The sequence below is a fragment of the Microcaecilia unicolor genome, chromosome 2 (genome assembly GCF_901765095.1).
Source record: "Microcaecilia unicolor chromosome 2, aMicUni1.1, whole genome shotgun sequence".
In the NCBI taxonomy this organism is placed as follows: domain Eukaryota; kingdom Metazoa; phylum Chordata; class Amphibia; order Gymnophiona; family Siphonopidae; genus Microcaecilia; species Microcaecilia unicolor.
The window spans coordinates 540,741,169-540,768,117 of NC_044032.1; the positions used below are offsets into that span (position 1 = coordinate 540,741,169).

General features: G+C 42.0%; 1 protein-coding gene across 1 annotated transcript in view; it reads left to right on the forward strand.

The window, feature by feature from the left end:
- Nucleotides 1-11,804: 11,804 nt before the first annotated feature.
- Nucleotides 11,805-26,949, forward strand: part of RHOH (ras homolog family member H) — a 51,933-nt gene continuing 36,788 nt past the window's right edge. Inside the window, exon 1 of the mRNA XM_030192621.1 lies at nucleotides 11,805-12,014. The gene's annotated coding sequence lies outside the window, so the exon portion shown is untranslated. The remainder of the gene's footprint in view (nucleotides 12,015-26,949) is intronic.

Below are 26,949 nucleotides of genomic sequence, written 5' to 3' on the forward strand. Positions count from 1 at the left end.
AAACACTCCCCCCTCTTAACCGTAACGGAACAAATCTTGAACCCCCCTCCCTCCTTAGTAAACTACTATACACTTTACTCCTATTATAGACCCTCTCGTATTCGTTCCGGTCTCCCGAATCCCCACATGTAAACAACAGTAACTAACTAAACACCACCAATCTAAACTTCCTAGAATCTGCACATTGCTTTACATTTCAATAACCCCTCATGCATTCAGTCTTTACTCTCGGGTCTTGTACCATCCGCTGGCCATTTATTCCAGTCTTAGTACTCCCGATAGAATTTGTCACAGCTGTGCATCTCAAAGTCCGCCAAATGTGACGTAAACCAGGAATAGCTACAATCAAACTGTCCATCTGCGCATGCTGGTAGGGTATTGCTCAATTTCGCCTCAAAGATTGAGTACTTACAGTCATCTCTATCTAACTGCAAAACTGTGAACTTTGAACATAACTCTTAACGCACCTTCAAACCATTATGTCTCACATGTCATCTTTGTCAACATGGGTACATCACAGTTCAACTATTCATGGTGGTGTTCCCAGGGTCCCTTATGATTACTTACACCAGTATTGATGTTAATGAAGGCTCCTTGCCCGCTCAGGTCGTCGGCACGTGGCTTGGTCCCGCCGTGGCTTCTCCCTCCAGTTGCTGCAGAAAACTTTTCGCCTCCTCGGCCGATTCGAATGAATGTGCTGTGCCATTATGCGTAACTTTCAACACAGCCGGGTAAAGTAAGGCGAAGCGCATCTTCATATTAAACAACTGAGAGCAAATAGGCGTAAAGGCCCGCCGCCGCTCCGCAACTCCTGCGGAGTAATCCTGGAAGCATAAAATCTGTTTCTGCTCGTACATCAGGACATTCTCTTTCCTTGATGCCTGTAGTATCATCTGCTTATGTGCAAAATTCAGCACTCTCAAGATTACTACTCGCGGTTTGGTGGCTCTGTCTTGTCGTATTCCGAGGCGGTGGGCTCTCTCTATCCGCAGCGGTCCCATGCTTTCCGGGAAGTTCACTCGTGCCGCGAGCCAGCGCTCCAATACAACAGCCAGGTCTCTGCCTCCGGTAGCCTCAGGGAAACCTACCAACCTTAAGTTGTTGCGGCGGGAACGGTTTTCTAAGTCCTCTATTTTTTGCTCCAAGGTTGCCACCTGTTTAACAAGCTGTTTCTGACCGTCCTCTACCTCCAGCACCCGGTCTTCCACTGCGCTGGTACGAGATTGAAAGGCCACACATTCCCTAGTTAAATCCTCCATGCGGGACTGCAGTTTTTCAAGCTTAGTATCAATTGGGGTGAGTCTTCTCTCTAGGAGTTCCTCCAGAACAGTGGTCATCTCCGCTGTTATTTCACCCACCCACGTGGAGGAAACTGAGGTCCCGAGCACTCCTGGCGGGGACGCCATCTTGGAGTCCACCGGTTTCTGCCTTAAGTGGTCTTTGCCGACCGATTTCGCTGCCATAGCTGTCTCTCAATCTTGCGATCTGCGGCCCAAGTGCCTGCTCCACTTCCGACTCTAATTGCCTCCTTTTTTCGGGGGTTTAACCAGCTGGAATCTCGAGGGGAAGAGAGTCGGGGCCGGAGAGCGCCTCACCTACGACCGCTCTCCCGCATGGCGTCCTGTTAATGTGTTTTAATGCAAAAAATTAACATGCCTTAAGTACAAATCTACTGCGGCCAGTATTGGGGGGGGGGGGGCAGCATTTTACTTGCAAATCCCACATTAAAATATCCATTAGCATGCAGTACTCTACAATAAACGCGGATGCACTTGGGGCCTCTTTTACTAAACCACATTAGAGATTCCTGGCGCAGCAAATGCTCCGCAGCCCATTCATTTTGAATAGGCTGTGTAACATTTGCTGCATGGGAATTGCTACTGTGGTTTAGTAAAAGAGACCCTTAGTGCATCCTATTTAGGTAGTGCTAAGTGGATCCTCGCTAACTGCACAAGTGCTACACAGTGCGAGGTATGTGACATATGCTACTTGCAGTTTGCTCTGTATGCCCATTCTCCACCTATCCCCTGCCACCCACAAACACAAAATTATGTTAATGTGTGAATTTATGTGTGCTAACTGCTAAGCTAATGCAGTAACAGTTGCCACGCTTGTGCAATAGCAGTTAACATGCACTAATTCGTGTATAACATCCTAACGCACTTCAGTAAAAGGGCCACTAAATGCTGAGCATTGCCTATCTTATTTCTTATATTATAGTCAGAGAAGTCTGCATGGTGGTTCACCTTTTACTTGAAAGTTTTTGAGAATTATAGGGAAGCAGATTAGGCCAGGCAAAAGTGCTAACAAAATGAAGTGCCAAAATCTTTTTGAAGGTGCATATATAAACTTAAGGATATTTATACAAAGCCACATTCGTGCTCACAAGACATGTGTTTTCCACAGATCAGTTTATTTGAAAAGTATATTTTTGTTTTGTTTTGTTTGTAATAAATGTTTATGTCGCCTGCTAACTAGAATTTTCTTTGTTGTCCCTTCCCCCCCATATTTCTTTAATTTCTAAAGTATTGTGGTATATTATTCCCCTATTTGTTGTTAATTTCCTGAAGAATTATGCTTTGTTTTTTAAAATTTCTAATAAGGGCTTGCGATTTCTGTTTATCAAGAGTTGTCTTGATTGTACTTGAAAATTTATAAATACATTATAAAAAATGCTCTGGTTTTACGTCTTCTGCATAATACATGAAAGAAATCACAAATTAGTTACCCCTATTTTATATAAATTGTACATATAATTAAATGCAAAGTAACATTTAAAATAAATTAAAGCATATTGGGTCTCTTTTACCAAATCGTGTTAGCGATTCCCTGCACGGCAATGCCGACCAAGCCCATTCACTTTGAATGGGCTTCGTCGGCATTGCTGCACGGGAATCACTAGTGCGGTTTGGTAAAAGAGGCACATTATGTCTTGTGTTATCATTTTCTAATGTGTTACATAAAATTCAACAGATTTCTTCCATTTATAATTTTCCAGACACTCTTAAACAAAATTTGAAGTAAAAACTAAACAATGAAGTAAAATAACATTAATGGCCCTAATTCTGAAGTACACCATTGGATTTTATGAAGCTTTGTTTGTGGAGTATTTTAGTTGTCTATAAAGATTTTTATAATATAGATTGAAGTGTATTAGATATTGAGTGTGATTATCAGTAGATCTTCAAATTTAGCAGTGTTACCCTGATTAAGTTAATTTCTTCATTGCTGTTGTACCCCCTACTTGTTTGAGCTGCTGTTCTTTAGTGGGTGATTTTTCTTGTTTCCCAAATTTTTCTACTATACATCTAGCTGACAAGAAAAGAAATTCAGCTAAAGAATTGTATTCATTAGCAGAGTAAGACAGCAGGCCCCATCATAATAAAAGAATTTCTACTGTATGCAGGGGTGTAGCCAGACAGCAGATTTTTGGGTGGGCCTAGACAAGTGGGTGGGCACAAGTGTTCTCCCCCTCCCCCACCAACTTAAAAACATATCTCAGCTGGCAGGAAAACACTGCTCTCTACCTTGGCAGCCTGCTTGGCAGACTGCAGCAGGCCTGCGCTGAAAACTGAGCATGCGCAGTTGCCAGTATCAGCAGCTTAGGAAGCTCAGACTTCTGAAGTGGAGAGCAATGTTTTCAGCATCATCAGGAGGAGGTCTTCAGCTGGTGGAGCATGGGATCCCCACCAGCTACCACTAAATGTGTGCTGCTGTTGCGTGGGCCTGAGCCCTAAGTGGGTGGGCCCCGGCCCACCCAGGCCCACCTGTGGCTACACCACTGCTGTATAGTCAAGGGAAAATTGATTCCTATTATTTTAGGTACCAATACACATCCACACCACATATAATAAAACACTCTTTCTTGTAGACATCCTGTCTTGTTCTGTCCTGGTGGGCTTTTATTTAAAATTAGCAGCAGCTAATAAATCCCAAGAAATAAATAATCTCATCAAGATCTTAATCTGCGTACTAACTCTATTTAAGGAATATTGCTCCAGCTATTCTACCCTTCTAAGCAAGAGCACTGTGAGAGGCATTTTCAATATGAAGCCCAAATCCAGTTTTGGATGTTTTACAGGTTATCAATAGAAATCAAACAAAATAAAACATGGAAAAGAAAATAAGATGATACCTTTTTTATTGGACATAACTTAATACATTTCTTGATTAGCTTTTGAAGGTTGCCCTTCTTCGTCAGATCGGAAATAAGCAAATGTGCTAGCTGACAGTGTATATAAGTGAAAACATTCAACAATTACTATGACAGTCTGACAGGGTGGGAGGATGGGGTGGGTAGGAGGTATGCATGGGGACATCAAAGCATATCATTGATATTCTAACAGGATGGGTGTGGATAGGTGAGGGGTGGGGTGGGGTGATCAACAGAGACATACAGCTTTATGGTTTATAATGGGTTAGGAACCCCAGATCCTTGTTAAGTCCTTTCTGTTGGGTGTTAAAATATTCAATCATTCTGACTTCAAAGGTCTTACGTTCTTGTATGGTTTTAAAGTTACCTTTCAGTATTCTCACTGTGAAATCACTGGTACAGTGTCCTGGTTCTGTGAAGTGCTGTCCCACCGGGGTGGGGGTGGGGGGCCCTACTGAGAGCATTATCATCAAACCCGCAGACAAAGGAGGCGCAGTGGTAATTATGGACATACAAAAATACATTGAAGAGGGGTACAGACAGCTCTCAGACAATAAATACTACAGGAAACTAACTGAGGACCCCACACAGGATTACACAAAACAGCTGAAAGACCTTATCAAAACATTTCCTACACAAGCGCAACCTCACCTGAAGAAACTCATACCAAACCAGCCTGCTGTGGGCACATTCTACAAGCTACCCAAGATCCACAAACTGGGAAACCCTGGCAGACCAATCATATCAGGTATTGGTACACTCACGGAAGGAATATCTGGATTCATAGAGGGAATTCTGAAACCTCTCGTACACAAAACTAACAGCTTCATACAAGACACCACAGACTTTCTGAATAAATTGAAAAATATCAAGCAACTACCACCTAACACCCTTCTGGTCACGATGGATGTAGAATCACTATACAGCAACATTCCACATGCGGATGGCATAGCTGCATGTGGAAGACTCCTAAAAAAATCCACACTGGACCATCAATACTCACCAGAAACTATTACAAAATTAATCAAATTCATTTTAACTCACAACTACTTCCGCTTTAACAATGATATCTATCTACAAATAATGGGCACTGCGATGGGCACCAGGACAGCACCCCAATATGCCAACCTTTTTATGGCTGAGCTGGAAGAGACATTTCTGAATACATACCAGACCAAACCCCTAAAATACTACCGGTACATCGATGACATTTTTATGATTTGGAAGGAGGATGAAGAAACAATTTTATTCTGCCTTCAATACATACCATCCTACAATCAGATTCAAAATTGACTACTCCCCAGAAAAAGTCAATTTTTTGGACACCACGGTCTCAATCAGTGATGGCTGTATACAAACATCTATATACAAGAAACCCACAGACAGATGCAGCTACCTCCACAACTCCAGCCTCCATCCTTCACATACAAAAAGATCCATCATTTACAGCCAAGCCACAAGATACCACCATATCTGCTCTGACCCAGGGGACAGAGACAGACACCTTAAAAGCCTGACTGCATCCTTCAAACAGGCTACAACCCCAAAATAATCTCCAAGAATATTGCCTCCTCCCTCAAAACACCCAGGGAGAATCTGCTACAGTACAAGGAGAAAAAAATCCACAGACAGAATTCCCCTTGTAGTGACATACAATCCAGAGCTGGAAAAACTGAGGAAAATCATAAGAGATCTACAACCTATACTCCAGGAGGATGAATTACTGAAAGAGATATTCCCATCCCCACCAGTACTGGCCTTCCGACAGCCACCCAACTTAAAACACAAGCTAATCAGAAGTAAACTTCCATCACAGACTGAAAAGGAACAGAAGGGCACACTTCCCTGTAATTTATCCAGTTGCAAACTATGCCAAAATATTTCACAGGACCCCACAGTTATCCACAAAGGAAAGATATTCAACATAAAGGGATCTTTCACTTGCTCATCTTCCAATGTGGTATATATCATTCAGTGTAAAAAAATGTAACGAAGGATGCTATATTGGAGAAACAGGCCAGATGCTTAAGACAAGATTCAATTTACATAGACATCACATGAACAATACAGCCAGTAGGGCCCCCCACCCTGGTGGGACAGCACTTCACAGAACCAGGACACTGTACCAGTGATTTCACAGTGAGAATACTGAAAGGTAACTTTAAAACCATACAAGAACGTAAGACCTTTGAAGTCAGAATGATTGAATATTTTAACACCCAACAGAAAGGACTTAACAAGGATCTGGGGTTCCTAACCTATTATAAACCATAAAGCTGTATGTCTCTGTTGATCACCCCACCCCACCCCTCACCTATCCACACCCATCCTGTTAGAATATCAATGATATGCTTTGATGTCCCCATGCATACCTCCTACCCACCCCCATCCTCCCACCCTGTCAGACTGTCATAATAATGCTTGAATGTTTTCACTTATATACACTGTCAGCTAGCACATTTGCTTATTTCCGATCTGACGAAGAAGGGCAACCTTCGAAAGCTAATCAAGAAATGTATTAAGTTATGTCCAATAAAAAAGGTATCATCTTATTTTCTTTTCCATGTTTTATTTTGTTTGATTTCTATTGATAACCTTAAGAGTGGACTAACACGGCTACCACACTCCTCTACTTAGGATGTTTTACAAAAAACATCCAAAAGTCCAATGCCAAACATGGTCATTCTTGGTTTGACAGTTGCCCTATTTTAGATGTTTTTGTGCTCAGTGCATCTTTCTTTAAGAGTCATTTTCAAATTAAAAATGACCAAGGGAAAAATGCACAGAAACAAGCCATTGGGATGTCTGGGGGGCCAGCTGGCCACACTGACATCCCAACAGAGCAGTGGAGCAGCCTAGAGGGCACTGCAATGAACTTCACATAAAAAGTCCCAGGTACACATTACATCATAACCACTTTAAATCAAATAGTGAGCCCTCCAGGAATAGCAAAAAATGTACTGTACCCAACTGTACACCACTACAATAGCCCTTATGCCTGCAGGTGTCACCTATATTTGGGTTCACTAGGTATTTTGTGGTTTTTGGGGTGCTCACACTTTCCTCCACAACTGTACCAGTTAGAGTGGGATATGGGCCTGGCTCCCCTTCTCTACAGTCTACTACACTGATCACTAGGCTACTCCAGGGACCTGCTTGCTGCTCTAAGAGGAATAGCCATTATATCTGCAGCTGTCATAGAGGCTAGTATGTACTGGTCATTTTCATCTCTCAGGGGGGTGAGGGGGGGTCAGTGACCTCTGGGGGAATTAAGAGAGATCATGTCTTTATCTCTCCAGTGGTCAGCTGTTCAGTTTGTGCACCTTTTTGACACTTAGGGGTCCTTTTACTAAGCTGTGCTGAAAAGTGGCCTACACTGGTATAGACGCGTGTATTGGGCACACGCAGGTCCATTTTTCAGCGCACCTGCAAAATAAAAGGCTTTTTTTTTGGCCGGAAATGGACGTGCAGCAAAACGAAAATTGGCATGCATCCATTTTGGGCCTGAGACCTTACCGCCACCCATTCACTTAGCGGTAAGGTCTCACACGTTAACCAGGCAGTAATCATCAGTGTATGTACAATGCTGATTAGCGCCCGCTTAGCGCCACGTGCCAGAAAATAAAATATTTTTTCTGGCATACATAGTGGGCACATGTAAAAAATGAAATTACTGCCTGGCTATGCCACAGCCGGGCAGTAGTTCTGAACTGGCACGTGTAGGGAGCCTACATGAGTTAGTAAAAGGGCCCTTAAGTCATTATTGAAACAGATCTAGTTAAAAACATTCTACTTTTAGCCCTAGATGTTTTTTCAATGTTCTTATATCACAGAAAAACATCTAAATCGTAAGCCCACCCTAGTCCCACCCAAAACATACCTCTAACTTGCCCCCGTGAGATTCAGACAAACTGCATTAAAAAAATCTTTAAAATGAGTTTTGAAAATAGTGATCTAGACTGTTTTGAAAATGAGCCCCTGTATGTGCAGTAAATCACATTTCAAGGAACGTGAACTTTTCTAAACATTCATTTGTCAAGCTGACAATATATTTTGTTTCCAAAGGTTTTCTTTTTTAAATAAAATAAACACACACACAAAACTTTGGAAGCAAAGTAGAGGAATGTTAGAAAAGTTCACCTTTCTAGAAAGGGGATTTACTGCGGATACAGTGTTTTTGCTTAGCAGGGCACTGTTGCTAAAAAAAGAGTCTTCTGCATTCTTATTAAAATGTTTTCCCCATGCTGACATGTATTTATGAATGAAATGAGAATTTGTAATCTCATGTAGTAATTAATATAATTGGGAAATTGTCTTGCTTAGTTTATATTTTCCAAATGATCCTTTTCCCTAACAGAATAGGGAGTATAAGTCCTATTTGTTTTGCTTTTAGTACAATGTCTTATTTGAAAGTATTAATAAAAGGAAAGAGAGTACTGATAATTACTTTTTTAGTGTAAAGCATAGGAAATGTTATTAATTTGCCAATTCTGAAAATTCATTGTCCCTTTTCTCTGACAAAATGTTTTGCTAAGAAGGGTGTAGAGGGAGATAGAAATCTTGAGATTCAAGCTTTATTCCCTAATTTCACCTAAATTTAGCTACCACTGTAGTTTCAATACTAAATATTCCTTTTCTCAGAGTAAATGGAAAAAATATTTGAGCTCCTAATCTTACCTAGTGAAGTTTTTCATTTAGTCCATAGAAGTGATGCATATATTTGAGACAGGCTGGCCAGTAATATAATACATTTCGCATGCTTAGTTCACCCATTGCTCTTGGAAACATTCCTGTTTTGAATTTGAATTAAGCTTTCTTACCTTGCCAAATAAAAGTTGAGATGGCTTCTTTAAAGAAATATCTCTGGAGGCAGATAGGTAAGTGTGTAAAAAGAAATAAGAATTGAGGAAAAATTGCAATTTAAAAAAGTGCATTGTCTCCTGCAATCCAAGTTGTTGATTATTAATCTACAAAGTATCCTGCATTTAGGCTCTAGCCTGGGTCTCTAAATGGTACTGTAATCATTATAGTATACAAAAGATAACAGAAGAGCAACAAAGAAGCTGGAGAAACTCTGGAAGATGCAAGCTTTACAGGACTTCTCAGGTCCCTTACCCAGTCGAAGAAATGATGATAATGTGCTGCCAAGATCAACTGAAAGCAAACTTGCAGCATCAGAGTAACAACAAGGCGACTTGGAAGCTTGCATAACTGCTCAGAAACAGAGAAACTGAAAGAAAAAGGATGGTGGATAAGGACCATATGGGCTATCCAGTTTGCCCCCTAAACAAACGACTAAGCTCTACAACCCCTACCTCTCCCTTAGCAATCCTCGGTGCTTGCCCTATACTTTTTTGAATTCAGAGTCCTTAACTCCACCAGAAGGTCATTCCAGGTATCCATCACCCTTTCTGTAAAGAAGCATTTTGTTGGGTTAGCTCTTTTCATCCTGATCTTATGCCCCCTTTTTCCAGAGCTTCCTCCTGTCAATTTAAATTTTAGAGGTACTTAAATGACTCTGTCTTGCCTTCTTCCAAAGAATAAATATTTAGGTATTTAAGTCTGTCCCCCATATGACTACGGCTGCCCTTTAGACAAACTCCACCTGCTTTGTATTGTTTTATAGTAGAAGTAAATTGATTTTTTTACTCTTTCCAAAAGTACAAAAACTAGGGGACGCTCGAAATACTTTTAAAACAAATAGGAGGAAATATTTTTTCACTCAACAAAGTTACTCTCTTTGCCAGAGGATGTAGTAAAAGCGGTTAGTGTATCTGGGTTTAAAAAAGGTTTGGACAAATTCCTGGAGGAAAAGTCCATAGTCTGCTATTAAGACAGAGATGGGGAACCAACTGCTTGACCCAGGATTTGTAGCATTGAATGTTGCTGCTAACTGGGTTTCTGCCAGGTACTTGTGACCTGGCTTGGCCACTTTTGGAAAACAGGATACTGGGCTAGATGGACCATTAATCTGACCCAGTATGGCTACTCTTATGGTCTTAGGTGTACTGTCCAGATTTGCACACAATATTGAAAATGTGGTTTCAGCAGAAACTTACACAGAAGAAGCACTATCATCTCCTTTTTCCTGCTGTTCATTCCTCCCTCTATGTACCCAAGCATCCTTCTAGCTTTTGCTGTTACCTTATCTACCTGGTTAGCCACCTTAAGATTGTCAAATATGATCATCCCCATCTAATCTTCTTTCAAGCACAGAACTCCATCTCCTATATTATACTGCCCCCTTGGCTTTCTGTAGCCATCTGGTAGTATTAAATCTTGCTGCCACACTATACACCGCTCTTTAAGCTTTGCTAGATAGCTTGTCACGTTTTGCACGGCTTCCAGAATATCCACCAAAAGGCAAATCTTTAATAGCTCTGGCATAAATGTTGAAAAGAATCAGACCAATCCATAAGTGATCCAATACTGGCAACACCTCTTTTCTCAGTGTGGTGTTTACAAGATAGGCACAGACTGGTACAACGGTTCTATAGAAAGAATAAATGCTGAATTTTCTATGTATGATATATCTGCACAGATCAGGAAAATGAGTTGCAGAGTCTTACCTGACTCTGTAGATCACTGAGCTACTATGAGAATCCTATGGCTGCTTGTGATGGTGTGTGACCTGCTCCGTCATCTTGCGGTCAGAACTGAAGGTCACCTGTGGCTGGCAATATAATAATTGCTCTTTACTAAAACCGCAAGCCTGGGCTCACAACTCATACTGTGCAGCTCCTACGTAAAAGCTCAAGGTATGTCAAACTCCTACTACAAAGCTCCCAAATCATCAGATTCCTACTCCAAACCTCACTACATGTACAGCACCTACTCTAAAGCACACGCAGCTCTAATCTAGTGCTCTGTGTTCATGTCATATCTGCTCCAAAAATCGGCACATACACATTTTCTAATCTAGTATTCAGTGCGTATATAATTCTTAATCCTGAGCTCACTGCACACCAGATTCTATTCTACAAGTCATTGCACAGGCAGTTTCTAATCCATAGTTTAAGAATTTAAAAACAAAATAAAATAAATAACAAACAAACAAATATACAGCACGGAATCCAGAGGTTGCAACATGTATAGATCTTAATCCAGAGCTTTCATCAAACCAGACTTTACAACAGGTATAATTTGTAATGGAGCCCCGCCTATCTCACAGGACAGATCTTAGTGCATGAACAGCTCAGGACAGAGTGTGCGGCACACAAGCAGCCACGGCTAATTTTGGAGACAAAGGGCCAAAGGCACATTGAAGTTTTCCTTTCCCCTCACCTAGCAGCCAGCTGCATGTACATACACACTCACAGTCACTCCCATTTTTTCTAGTGTTACCAAGTTACTTTGAAGAAGATGGAGAAAAAAAAGTACATTTTCAGGTGAGCTCCAGACTTTGCTGCTTCCCCCACTTCTCAGTGATCAGATTTAGGGTCCTTGGCTGGAGCTCATGCATATATGTTAATGTGTAATACAAGGAGAACAGGTTGTCAGGAAGAAGTAACATACACAAAGGGTGGGGTTGGGAGAGAGAGAGAGAGAGAGCGAGGGAGCGAGCACTGTGCACAAACCACAGCCCGCAGTGAGTGCTACAGACTGACTTGCCTGTCTCTGACACGCCTTCCTGCTTATAGCTCCACACACACACTCATCCCCTGCCATCAAAACCTACTGAGAACACGGCAGTAAGGAGACACGGCTTACGCTCATCTCCATTCCTCTCCTCCTCAAAGCACATGAAGTCTGGAAAGAATGGGCAGAAAGGAATAACAGGAGGCGGATGCTTTCTTCTTGGCGGAGTGGACAGGATTTCTGTGGGTCGCAAATAGTATTGGACTCGCACCTTCAGTCTCAGGTAACTGCGGTATTCTTGCTTTTTCAACAAGTGGCTTTTGGTGGCTCCACCATGAATCAGAATTCCTGTAATCCTTTAATGGAAACTGACACGCGTGGGGAGCAATATAGCTCCTTGAAAGCAATAACCTCAGAGAAAAGATGCCTGATTCTTTTGACCTATTCGTTTTCTCCTTCTTAGGTTTTTATATTTTAAATTTAAATTCAGCAGCATAGTTTAAAAGTCAATAGTTTTAAAAATAGGGGCCGGAATGTTTCAGTTTCATGGTAATTAATTGTTCTTCAGTTCATAAATATCATATTGATTGTGCAGCGTCACTTGTAATAAGCATCTCATTGCTGAAAGTGGAGAAAAATTTGAAGTACTTCCTGTATAGATAATTTAAAGTGAACTCTAGAGAACAAACTTTTCAAATAGTCTTTCAAATATACCTGAGAAGATTTAATTTTAAATACTTTCTGATAAAATCCCTTACTGAAATGTGATTTGAATATCTGAGGTGTGCCTGGCCTCCTTTAGCTTGGAGAAAATTCTAGAAAGGAAGCAAGGAAAAGACCTTTCTTAAAAATATGTGTCTCTGTGTTTAACCTTCAGAAGCTAAAAAACAAAAACTTGCAGTGTGGGCTTTTACTCAATTATTAAAACTGGGTGGAGGAGAAATGGGCAAGATGAACTGGACACTGATGGCTTGTAGACTCCTTCTTTCATGCAGAGTGACATGCACTAATGATTTAAACACACTGGAATAACTTTTTGTTTCATATCTATTTTGTTTATTGGAGCAAAAAGAGATTCAGCTTCATTGGAATAATTTAATACATGAAGTATAGATCAGTAGTTCTAAATTCCTACCCATGTGGCCCACAGACTGACCTGGTTATCAGTGTAACCAAAGTTTGTAATCAATTATGCAGATTAATGGACATTAGTACGCACTAAGTGCCACGTGACCCGTAGGTATAAAATAGGATAGGCAGCATTTAATATGAGCTGATCAATGTCCATTAGTGCATACTAAGCTTTAGTAAAAGGGCCTCTTAGTTTTTAAAAACAAATATATGGAAATATTGTCCTTGAATATTCTTTGTAGAATATCCTTAAAACCAGACCTGCAGAGGTTGGAATTGACAACTGCCTGAGTTAGTGCAGAAGGTTGGGTTTTCTAGTCTGGCCCTCTGAAAAAATTCTCTGTTGTCTGGTCCATAGAGACAGAGAAGAGTTAGAGCAACTGAGTGTATGTATGAGTCTATCTGTGCATCTGATTTGTGACCTAGAAAATCCCAGGCATGATTTAGGAAAAAAGGATTGTAAATAAATTCCCAAAACATTTATTTAAATCAACACTGTACTTTTTGCACTTATTCAATATTCCCCCAATCCAAAAAACGGGGATTTTTTTTGTTCTTTACAATAGATTAAAAAAAAAAAATGGGAGCCATTTTGACTGAGGAAATCCATTGAATGTAGGCCAAACCAATGGTCAGGGTCAGATCTAGATATAAGCATTTGAGTCTTGCTTCTTTTTTACATAATCACTTTTTGGAGTGAGGTAAGGATGAAAAAAAAAAGCTGCTTGAACCTAAGTAGCTGTGAGCTGCGTTGTAATAGCAGGTTGGCTTCAATGATCCTCACTTCTTAAAAGACGAAACAATTTCTTCATATGTTTAAAGAAGAAAATAGAAGAAGATATTTAAACACAGAATAATATATAGTGGGGCCCTTTTACTAAAGGGTCGCCGTACACCAATTCGGAGCTACGGCCGGGCTACTGCAAGAGCCCGGCACTAGTTCCCACCCCCAGCGCGCAGTATTTCTGGCGCTACAAAAATATTTTCTAGGTTTGTAGCGCCAGTGCTTTCCCGGCGCTGCCCAGTTGCTGCCACCTCAATTGCTGGCAGTAAGTGCTCCTCCCAGAAATGGCCGTGCGGCAAGCGATTCACTTACTGTGCGGCCATTTTGTTTTGAGAGAAAAAGACAGCCTTTTACCTGCTGTGGAAAAAGGGGGCTTAACACGCGCTGATGCTAGTTCAGGCCCCCTTTTACCGCAGCTTAGTAAAAAGACCCCCAGTATGTGGTTGATATGCATACTGATGAATTCTGTTATTGCATTACACACAAATAAATATGGATTAAAATAAATAATATTAATGAAACCTAATATATTACAAAAGCAAACATTTTCCCCAGTTGGCATGGGGGAATATTGAATAAGTACAGTGTTGATTTAAAATTGATTTTTGGAATTCCTAAAATACCTTTTTAATTATGGGGGGTTGATAATTTATGAAAACTGTAAGTGATTGTTTTAGATTTGGAGGTTCCATTTTTATTGTACGTTTCCCAGAGCTATGAAAATGAAGCCCTCGCATCCAGATAACATTGTTACTTCTCACTTTTATAAGTAAATGTCTGCACAGGTTGCTGGGCTGCTTGGCTGTTTAGATTTGCATTCAATTAGCCTAAATTTAATTTCCCTTTGGGGTGGTAATTTAAAAGCAAGGTTAGATCATCTTTTTGGTTCTTATCCACCTACCTCTTCCTGTTCCATATGCAGCAAAACTGTTTTAGTTGGTGTGAGGACCAGTCACACAGCCCTGCAAGAAGATGTCAACTTACTCATTTGTTTAAAACAAAAAAACAAAATCACTAAAGGAAATTTTAACACCCAAGTAATCATTTACTAAGCCGCAGCAAAAGGCGGCCTGCGCTGGCGTCGGTGCATGTTTTTGAGGGGCGCCGAGGCCCCCTTTTACCGCAGCGGGGAAAAGGGTAGATCTTTCTTTTCTGCAGGAAATGGCCATGCAGCAAGTAAAGTACTTGCTGCACGGCCATTTCAGGGGGGAGTCTTTAGTGTCACCCATTGAAGTGGTAGTAAGGGCTCCTGCACTAATCTGATGGTAACTAGGCAGCGTGCTGGGGGTGAGAGGTACCACCTGGCTGCTGTGGTAGCCCAGCAGTACTTCCTTTTTAGTGAGCGGTAAGCTCGCTTTGGGCTTACTGCCGCTTTGTAAAAGGGGCCTTCATTTTGCATAAGCAGAAAGCAGCCTATGCAATAAAACACAGCATGTATGGAAGGGCTTCTACTTTTAACACATGTCGTGCAATAAGGCCTTCTCATCCACCCTAAAATATTTCCCCAACATGTTAGCGAGTATTTCCTGAAATTATTGCATCCCTCTTGTAAATAAGGGGGACATCATTTGCAAATGAGGATTCAGTGGAATTGCTGTAAATAGCATGATATGTTGTACTCTAACTAACATAGTAACATAGTAGATGACGGCAGAAAAAGACCTGCACGGTCCATCCAGTCTGCCCAACAAGCTAAACTCATATGTGCTACTTTTTGTGTATACCCTACTTTGATTTGTACCTGTCCTCTTCAGGGCATAGACTGTATAAGTCTGCCCAGCACTATCCCCGCCTCCCACCACCGGCTCTGGCACAGACCATATAAGTCTGCCCAGCACTATCCCCGCCTCCAATCCACCAGTCCCGCCTCCCACCACAGACCGTATAAGTCTGCCCAGCACTATCCCCGCCTCCCAACCACCAGCCCCGCCTCCCACCACCGGCTCTGGCACAGACTGTATAAGTCTGCCCAGCACTATCTCCGCCTCCAAACCACCAATCCCACCTCCCACCACCGGCTCTGGCACAGACCGTATAACTGTGCCCAGCACTATCCCCGCCTCCCACCACCAGCTCTGGCACAGACCATATAAGTCTGCCCAGCACTATCCCCGTCTCCCAACCACCAGTCCCGCCTCCCACCACCGGCTCTGGCACAGACCATATGTCTGCCCAGCACTATCCCCGCCTCCCAACCACCAGAGATGAGCTACTCCAAAAACCAAAATGATACCAAATTCCTTCACGGTTGTACTTGCAATCTGAATTCCTCCCCTAGACTCAGCAACCACACAAAAAAAAAAAAAAATCTGAGATCCCTTCATGAAATTAGTACAGGCACAGTTCATACACTCACCTATACTAAACAAATTTGCTTCAGCCATTGGTCAAGGCTTGTACTACTGCCCCCCCACTTTTTTTTTTTTAAGAATCCAATAAAGTCCCTATGGTAGGCAATTGCTGTGTCTATGTTTTTACTATAGACCAGTCCTGAAGTCGCTTTGCCAGTCAGGGTTTTGGGATATCCACCATGAATATGCATGAACTTGATTTGCATACACTGCTTCCATTATCTTTTTCACGTATAATCATGGTGGATATCCTGAAAACGTGACTGGCAAGGCGTACGTACTCCAGGATCAGACTTGGGAAACACTGCTCTAGAGAGCTCAGTAGGGTTTCGCACCCTAGGCTGAAGGTTAACGCCATCCAGTTCCATATGAAACACGCTCATAATTAGTACTGGTAAATATTTGCTCAAAGAGGGGTTGGGAATGGAAACTCCAAATAAAGGGGGGGGGGGGGGAGGACATTATTAATTTCACTGGCCTAGTACAGTTCATTAGATGGAGCTAGTTAGCATCACCCTTGATGCAAAAGAGAAAGAAGTCCATCTGCAAAGGAAAAACAACATTGAAACTGGTGTATGTTATAGGAAAAGATTTAATGTAGGATAGACTTTGAATGAATAAAGACATACAGGTTGCCAGATACAGCTTTTTGTTGTTGTTGTTGTTGTTGTTGTTGCTACATTTGTACCCCGGCTTTCCCCACTCATGGCAGGCTTACATGGGGCAATGGAGGGTTAAGTGACTTGCCCAGAGTCACAAGGAGCTGTCTGTGCCTGAAGTGGAAATTGAACTCGGTTCCCCAGGGCCAGAGTCCACCACCCTAACCACTAGCCTATATTTGACACAAATTACTAGTAGCAGTTTAAGGCACTAGTGTAAATTAAGATAGTTTTTTTTGGTTACATTTGTACCCCACGCTTTCCCACTCACGGCAGACTCAATGCGGCTTACATATTGTATACAGGTACTTATTTGTACCTGGGGCAATGGAGGGTTAAGTGACTTGCCCAGAGTCACAAGGAGCTGCCTGTGCCTGAAGTGGGAATCAAACTCAGTTCCTCAGTTCCAAAGTCCACCACCCTAACCACTAGGCCACTCAGCATTAATTTTGTTTAGAAAGATGCTTACAAGAAGGTGAAGCAGTTTCTAGGAAGTCAAAACATAGCTGAATGGGTTCTCTATTCAGACCATGAGGACTTTGTTAACAAGCAGCTCTAGGGCATGAAAGTTACCAGATCATTGTGTGATACTGACCCTCAAGGGGGGGGGAAGGTGAAATCAGCATCTAACCTGCTTGTTGCAGAGTAATCCAAGTTTTAGATTTCAGTTTTTGACTGATCATAATTGATATAAAAAAGAGGTGAATATAACTGTTATTTAACATGAACCCACTAAACCAAAAATGTAACTGGGGTAGATTGACAGTGATCTGGGCACCTGAGAAGTAAGGGTCATGGACACCTAACATATATTGCTGGCTATTACGGGTTAGCAGAGAGTAGGGCCCTACAGTTATCGGCCCTATTGATAGCCTGGTCGTTCTGCCTTTGAATGTAACACTTGATTTGGACTGCATATTGCATTTTAAATGTTTAAGCTGCATCAAGAAACTTCCGATGCTAAACAGGCAGATGTGAAAGGGCTAATGAGCAGGAAGCATTTTAACTCCCCTCTCCCACAAAGTATCAACATCTCTTCTGCCACATCAACCATTATCAATAACCTCTTCCTCTGCACATCAATATCTTCCCCCCGGCACATCAAGAACCTGCCTCTGACACCAACAAGATACCCCTTTCCCCTGGCACTATCAAGCACCCATATGTGTCATTAAAGTAACTTCTCAATGATGGGACCTGCTATCCCAGGATAAATCTTCACTGGCAATGATGCTTTATTTCATGTGACGCTGCTAAGCAGCACTTCATCATGTAATAGTGGTGAATCACTGCCTAGCTGGCATCATTAACTGTTCATCGGCAGGTGGGCTCTGACATCCCTGTTGTTTACGTACCAGGGTTAAGGGGAGATGCTGATCTGGCATGGAGGATTCTGGTGGTAGTAATGGTGCTGATGGTGGTAGTGGGGCTAACTGGCTCTTTCACTTTGGATAACCAAAAAATAAAGAGAGGAGAAAACCAGCAAAAATAATTGATTTATATCCCAGCAAAATAATCATCAAAAATTAACATATTACCAGGAAGATATCATGAAATATAACTTTATTGAAATTTCAGTCAATTGAAAACAAAATGGAAGGAAAAAAACGAGTTCTCAAACAAACAACAGTCACCCTGTTAAACCTTAAGGTGACTGAAAAAAATCATTAATGCACCTGGAAAAACCTTTCTGTAAACTTCAATAACTACTATAAAAAACTGAAAATAGAAACAAATTACTGATCTCTTGAAAAAAGGGCAACAGTGGGAGTGACACAGAGTGGGAAAATCATACCACTAGAACAGTAGTGAAATCCATAAATAGTGTCCGTCAAGTCATGGAGCAACTTCCATTTTTTCTATTTTCTTTGCAATTGATTGTTATTTCAGTAAAGCTGTATTGCATGATATCTTCCTTGAAATTAGTTCATTCTTTGACTTTGGACTAGTTACCAGAGGGGATTTCATAACTGCTTCAGGGAAACTTGACATTTTTGTACCTACGCTGCTGAGGATGATTTTGACTGTGTATGCAGTAAAATGAAATTAAATGCAGACACAGCAGAGGTGGCCGGAAGGAAGGAAAACCAGGAGAGGTTACCAACCATTTGATGATATCTCCTGGTTGTCCTTCCTTCCAGCCACCTCTGCTTTTCCAGTTCGATATACGTGTGTGGAGGGTTTCTTCCTCTTATTTCTTTTGTTAATTGAGGACAAGCCAAAGGCCCTGGCCTTCACAAGGACATCTGGAAAATCTCTCCCAGCAACCCTCGCTATTGAAGGTGTAAACATTTTACATTAACTCTCTAAGACTATTAGGAGCTATTATTAATTTATTTATTAGGCTTTATTTACTGCCTTTTTGAAGGAATTCACTCAAGGCGGTGTACAGTAAGAATAAATCAAACATGAGCAATAGACAATTACAGCAGTAAAAATATTAAAATAACAATACAAAGTATGGCATAGTATACTACTTAGTGTCAACACAATACGTAATAGAACATTTTAATTGACAGTGTAGGGTATAAGCTTTGTTGCTTGTTCAGAGACAAACAATTTCAACATTTATGCCAATATTGTTCAACAAGGGTCTTTTTTAAGGTAAGCCTTTCATATTTGTGTGCATGTTTTAGCCCCCTTCTTTGGAACATTGCTTAGCATTCTTTTTCACTTGATTTGGGGGTCAGCCACATTTTTTTACCATTTTTTTAGACGTCTCTGTCATTGTAATTTTGGCACATGTTTGCACTTCAGTTATAGGTTCTCGGGCAGCGGATTTTGTATCATAATGGGATTCTTCAGGGTGTTTATTCCCAGATTGTAGTTTTATATTGGACCATATAAGTTTAGGATGTTGAGGTTCTCATACATCATACCGTTACATAGTAGGAGTTCTGACTACACATTCCATCAATGTTTTAGGTTTTGCCCTGAACTGATTCTGTTTAAATTTTTGGTGGACATCACATTGTTTTTAAACCTTTGGTCATTCACCAGCATCATTTCCATTTCAAATTTGTGTAGTATTACATTGATGACCAACTGAATTTCCAAACACATATTTCATTCATGATTCAAAGATGTTTCTTTAAAATAGAAATCATGTTTTGACCAAAAAGTGCAACACAAATTGCACCACTCTTTGGTGTTAAGGGTACTTAGATTATTGCAATGGCCTGTTCTCAGGCTTTTGAATTGTAGATATAAAATGATTGCAGCTGATTAAAAATATTGCAGTTAAGATGATAACAGGAGCCAAATGCTGGGATCATGTCACCCTGCCCCCGCTTAAACAGGAGCATTGGCTGCCACTTTCAGCAAGAATCCCCTACAAGATTCTAACTTTAGTATATAAAGAGGCATATTTTCAAAGCACTTAGACTTACAAAGTTCCATAGCTTTGAAAATAAGCCTCTAGTACATAACATAGGTCTACCATCATTTTTATCTCACATGTGAATACCCTATATACTTGATCAATCTTTAAGGTTATCACAATACCATTTTCTTGTCATTACATCTTTCTATCAAATCTGCTTTGATACCATTTGCTCATATATTTTCAGTTTAGTTGGATCTTCTGTATGGAATAATTTCCCACTTGGTTTATGCATCCAACCCCAATTTTAAAACTGGTCTAATAACTCATTAAAAAAATATATCTTTGGGGGATGATTTCCATCATGGCTGCAGACCTTTAGATTTAGATTTTATTATTTATAATCCACCCTTATCCAGATTGGGGAACAAAAGGACATACATAACAAATACACAATGAGGCATATTTTCAAAGCACTTTGGGAGGCTAAGTTCCATAGGTTTCTATGGAACTTTGGGAGGCTAAGTGCTTTGAAAATATGCCTCAATACGAACCATAAAATTACATACATAGCCATATCATACTATACAACAATCGAGAGCAGGGGCGTAGCCAGACAACAGATTTTGGGTGGGCCTAAGGAAGAACTGGGTGGGCACCAATTGTTCTCCCCCCCCCCCCCCCAACCACCACACAAAAAATATCTCAGCTGGTGGGAAAACGCTTCTTTCCACCTTGGCAGTCTGCAGCAGGCATGCTCTGAAAACTGAACATACGCAGGTGCTGGTATCATGGAGAGAAGCATTTTCGTTACCATCAGGAGGAAGTCTTCAGCTGGCCAAGCTTGGGATCCCACCAGCTACCACTAAACGTGTGCTACTGTTGGGTGGGCCTGAGCCCTAAGTGGGTAGGCCCTGGGCCACCCAGGCCCACCTGTGGCTACGCCACTGAAGAGAGAACAATCTGTACACTCATATCCCATCAAAGTTCTTGTTCATTGAAAAGGGAGCACATGCACCCCAATGAGTAAATCATGTGTGCTCAGAAGAGGCAAAATAAGCCAAACACATTAAATAGGCTTTTAAATGACATTTAAATGACATTAGGTGAGTCTCATTTTCAGTCCACAAGGCAACTTGCTCCATTCAGTTGGTCCAGCAATTGAAAAGGCCCCCTTTCTAGTCATATTCAGATGCAATCAGTTCAGAGCCAGCACAACCAAATTACCAGCTACCGAAGTTGTTGCGAGGGCACATACCTTTTAATAGCATTTCGCAAACAAGCAGAAGAATTTTGATACAACACACAGTGAACCATCAGGAGTAATTTAAACTTAATGCAAAAAGCAATTGGTAACCATTGCAACCTCTTCAGGTAAGAACGAACTTCAGCAGACCAGAAATCAGACATACTGCTGAATTTTAAACATAGTACCGGTAGCAGAAAGTACCAAATAAACAATGTTACAGTAGTCAGGGCCACTTAAAACCATGGTCTCTACCACCCTCAAAAAATCTACTTTTGGCAGCAAACACTGCAACCAACTTAATAAGTGCAGCTTTAAAAATGAGCTTCGAATCAGCAGCTGGATCTGGGGGTCTAAAAGAAAACCAAGAATCAAACCACACTCCCAGAGTCCGCACCTGTGTCGAAACCTTCACAGAAATCCTTGATAATGAAATGGTTTCAGGGAAACGAGATAAATCCCCAGCCACATAAAGCAATTCTTAGCAGCGGAGTCCAGGCGGGAGCTGTAAACACACAGGGGGAATGAGACTTCTGTTTTTATAAGAAAATATTGTAATTTCCTTTTTATTCTCTTGTTAATCATATGTCCTTGTAAACCACCCAGATGATATTAAATAAATAAAGTTGGAAAGTGTTGCATACCATATGAAGCCCTGGTTTAGTATGCACATTTACCATCGGATTCTATATATGGTGCTCAAAACTGCATTTGCAAATCAGGGCACACGCCCTATTAGCGTGTACAATTTAATTGAGTAACGAGCCAATTAGTGCCAATAACTGGGCACTAACAATCATTTATTGGGGTTAATTGGCAACCATTTGAATTTATGTGCACATCTTGCTAAGCACTATTCTATAAAAAATGCACGCGTAAATCTTTTAACTTGCAACTGAAAAGAGGAGTGGCCATAGGTGGAGCGTGGGCAGGTCAGAGGCATTTATTAAAGACGCACACAGTATTACAGGATTTGGCAGATCTGTGGCTAATTTACCCACAAGGGTTTGCACCAGGTTTCAATTGGTATAAATCCTCGCCCCAAAGGTTGGGCGCAGATCTTGGCCTGTACACTATTCAATATATGGCGCCCAGGTCCGAGCTCTGTTTAAAGAATAGCACTCAGTGCTCATTTTTTTTGTGTGTGTTAAACTTTGGGCACCATTTACAGGATCTAGTCCTTAAAGTGTAATTCTATAACTGGGTGTCTGCATTTATGTGCCACTTGCATGCATAAATGTACGGGATTCTCACTTTATTTATTTATTAGGATTTATTTACCGCCTTTTTGAAGGAATTCACTCAAGGCAGTGTACAGTAAGAATAGATCAAACATGAGCAGGAGGTAATTAGAGCAGTAAAAATATTCAAACAACAGTACAAAGTATGGCATGGTATACTACTTGCAATGACTACACAATACGTTATAATTGGTAGTGAAGGGTAAGGCAAAGTAATAACATATAGATGAGTAAGAAAGTAGGAAGAATTAGAAAGTAAGGTGATTGATTTGAAGAAAGTTGCACGTGAGGTCAGAGAGATGGTTAAATATTATCTCATCTAGGGTAGGAGTGGATAAACATGTCCCGCTGCAGTATGTGCAGCCCAAGTCAATTCTTGTGTGTGTGAGTGAGACTAACAAGTTAGTTACTTCTTCCGTTAAAGGCTTGGTTGAAGAGCCAAGCTTTCACCTGCTTCCTGAAGTAGAGATAGTCTTGTGTTAAGCGGAGCCTTTCAGGCAATGCATTCCAGAGTGTGGGGTCCACTCCAGAGAGGGCTCACATGCGGGTATCACATCGTGTAATGTCTTTTGGAGAGGGTGTAGTTAGTGAAAGTCCTTGGGAGGACCTTAGTGTCCTTGGTGGTGTGTGGAGGATCATCCTATTCTTCAGAAACTTGGGGCCATTTCCTTTCAGGGCCTTGAAGTTCAGACATAGAGTTTTAAATTTAGCCCTGTATTGTACTGGTAGCTAATGAAGTTTTTGCAAAAATGGTGTGATGTGGTCACGTCACTTGCAACCTTCTATGAGTCTTGCTGTTGCATTCTGAATCAACTGGAGCTGGTGCAGGCCCTTTGTAGTCAGACTGTTGTAGAGTATATTACAGTAATCCAGCATGGCATGCACAACTGGGATAAGATTTACCTTCTCGATGTAAGGAGAGAGGCAGCGTAGCTGTCGCAAATAGTAGAAGCAGCTCTTGAAGGTTGCTTGGATTAGGGGAATCAGAGTAAGTGTTGAATCTAACTGTATTCCAAGGTTCCTGACGTGTGATTTGAGGGGGAGTTCATACTTCCCAAAAGGGATTTTGATGTCAGGTATGTATCCATTTGTGTTAGGGACCCAGAGAAGCTCGGTTTTACTTGGGTAAACGCAAAGTTTCACAGGTAAGTGTAGACACACATAAGTGGCAGCAAAACAGCTAAGCAAATATTTTGTACGTGTGCGTACAAGTGGCATAGGGGACCTTTTACCAAGCAGGGCCGCTGGGGGGGAATTATCCAGGGTCCAGCCTCCAAGAGGGGCCTGCCCAGCGCTGGTATAGCTCAGATGGCTGATTGGTCTTTCCTGCTTCTGTGTGCTGCAGAACGGAGTTCTCGCATTATCTCATTAACTTTGCTCTGCCGGCCACAGGTCCTTCTTCCTGCCTCATGTGTGAAGTACTTGTTTGGATGTGTCAGAAAGAAGGACCTGTGCAGCAGAGTGGAGAACGAGACAAGCAAGTAAGCAGGCCCGGGGAGGGGGGCGGGGCAGGAGACAAGCAAGTAAGCAGGCCCGGGGAGGGGGGCGGGGCAGGAGACAAGCAAGTAAGCAGGGGACATTCAGGCCCAGGGGGCGGGGGGGGGGGGGGGGGGGGGGGTTGCCTCATGCTGGCTTTGTCTCTCAGTGGCCCTGTTACCAAGCTGCAATAAAAAGGGCCCTGCACTAGTGATGGGGGCTGTTTTTGCTGTGGGCTGTGGCCCTTTTTACCGCAGCAGGTAAAACTGCCTCAAAATAGTCATGGCCATACGGTAAGATTGCTCTTCACATGTGGCCATTCCAGGGGGAGCACTTTACTGCCACCCATTGAGGAGACGATAAGGGTTTCCATGCTAACCCGGCGGTAACCAGGTAGTGCGCGGCGCTGCCTGATTACCACTGAGTTAGCACTGTGCTAAAAAATATGGAACAGTTTTCTGTAGCATGGCAAATAGCAAGTTGCTGGGGCTGGAACTACTGACAGCACCCATGTTGGGCCAGCAGCAGTTCCAGATTAGCTTGTGGTAAGCCCGCATTGGGCTTACCGCCTTTTGTAAAATGGCCCCATAGCACAGTAGTGCAAGGGGGCATTCACATTGGAAGAGGATGGGAGGGGCGTGGGAGCACACCACTTATAGAATATTAACTTCTACATGCTCTTGCTACTTTTAGGCACCTGCAATTACATCCAGTCTACTGCTGGTATAACTACAGCCACCTAGATTTTAAGGTACCACAATACCCAGTTACACTAGCATTCTGTAATGGAAACTGGGGGCCGGAAAACCATTATAGAATAAGTTCTCATTGCATAGTATCAGGGCACCTAAGAGGAGGCCACTGTTCAGTGGCGTTCCTAGGGGGGGTCCGCCCCGGGTGCATGCCACTGGGGGGGTGCCGCGTGCGCCTGTCCTCTGTTGTTCCATGCTTCTTCTCTGCCCCGGAACAGGTTACTTCCTTTCAATCGCTTGGGACAGGCAGGTTCCCTGAAGTCCTGCAGAGCTTGCCTGTCTCTCATTATTGAACATGGGATAGTGAAACAGCACCACTCACTGGCAGGACTATAGATGGAGAACTCCTGCTCAGCTTAGAGGGAACAGTGGAGGAGGCACCCACATAGAAAATTATCCTCTAAAGTATTTTCCTGACATGCACGCCGAAATTAAGGGGGATATTCTATAAATAGAGCTCAAAAGTTAGTGCCAGAAAAAAATCGGTGCAAGCACTACTACTACTTATCATTTCTATAGCGCTACTAGACATACGCAGCGCTGTACACTATGAAGAGACAGTCGCTGCTCGACAGTGCTTACAATCTAATTAGGACAGACAAACAGGACAAATAAAGAGATAAGGTAAATACCGCACCTTGAATGTTGTGTTCAGTTCTGGTCGCCGCATCTCAAAAAAGATATAGTGGAATTAGAAAAGGTGCAGAGAAGGGCGACGAAAATGATAAAGGGGATGGGACGACTTCCCTATGAGGAAAGGCTAAAGCGGCTAGGGCTCTTCAGCTTGGAGAAAAGGTAGCTGAGGGGAGGTATGATAGAGGTCTATAAAATAATGAGTGGAGTTGAACGGGTAGATGTGAAGCATCTGTTCATGCTTTCCAAAAATACTAGGACTAGGGGGCATGCGATGAAGCTACAATGTAGTAAATTTAAAATGAATTGGAGAAAATTTGTCTTCACTCAATGTGTAATTAAACTCTGGAATTCGTTGCCAGAGAATGTGGTAAAGGCGGTTAGCTTAGCGGAGTTTGAAAAAGGTTTGGACGACTTCCTAAAGGAAAAGTCCATAGACCATTATTAAATGGACTTGGGGGAAATCCACTATTTCTGGAGTAAGCAGTATAAAATGTTTTATACTTTTTTGGGATCTTGCCAGGTATTTGGGATCTGGATTGGCCACTGTTGGAAATAGGATGCTGGGCTTGATGGACCTTTGGTCTTTCCCAGTATGGCAATACTTATGTACTTATGAGAAAATATGGGTGCTGAACAAGTGAGTAAGGGTTAGGAGTTAAAAGCAGCATTTGAACTGAGTGCTCTTTACCGAATTGCGCTTAGAGTTCATTTTCATGCCTAAAGTTGAGTGCTGGTTTTTACGCCACCTGAAACCTGGTGCAAATGACGACGCTCAACTTTAGGCATTTTGGCACGTAAATGAGCTTATTCTATAAAACCGTGTGTAATTTATCAGAACGCCCCTGACACACCCACTTTTAGGTTGCACGCTAGAAAATTTAGGCGCTCGAGGTTCTAGAATAGTGTTCAAGCAGATGCTTGCAAAAATCCAAATTCGTGCCAGTTAAGTGCAATTATTGATTGTTAAGGCCCATTTAACATTTAATAGCTCATTAACTAATTTAGTGCATGCACATCCCAGATCCATGTCAAAATTTCAGCGCTGATCTTTCAGCGCCATATATAGAATTCAGGGGTTAATATGTATTTTATAGCATAAGTCCCATTGTCAGAGGAAAAAGCTGTAAGTCCAAATGCAGACAGAATGATGGAGGATGTATCTTACCTACGTGTGTACCCCAGAATGACCAAACTGTATCCTAAGTATCCAAGGGTGTCTGAGCCCTTAGGGCTAGATTCTATATATGGCGCCTAAAAAATCGGCACTGAACAAAACCCGCTTAAACAGTTTTCTACAAGCTGTGCCTAAATTTTGGTGCCATTTATAGAATACTAGTAAAAAAGGCCCATTTCTGTTTTAAAGGAAACGGGCGCTACCAAGGTTATATTCATTAATTTTTTTTACCTGGGGCGCTGTTGCTGGGGTGTTCTGGGAGGTGGAAGAAGTGGGGGCTGGTGTCTGCAGCGGGGTTTCTTTGGTAAGGATGGTGCGGAGCTGAGGCAGTATCTTAGCTGGGGCAGCGATCCTGGCCATATCGGGCTGAGTTGGGAGGTAGGTGCGGGCGGTGATTTCTGGCCGTGCCTGGCCACGTTCCTGCAGCGGTGATCCGGGGAAGGTGG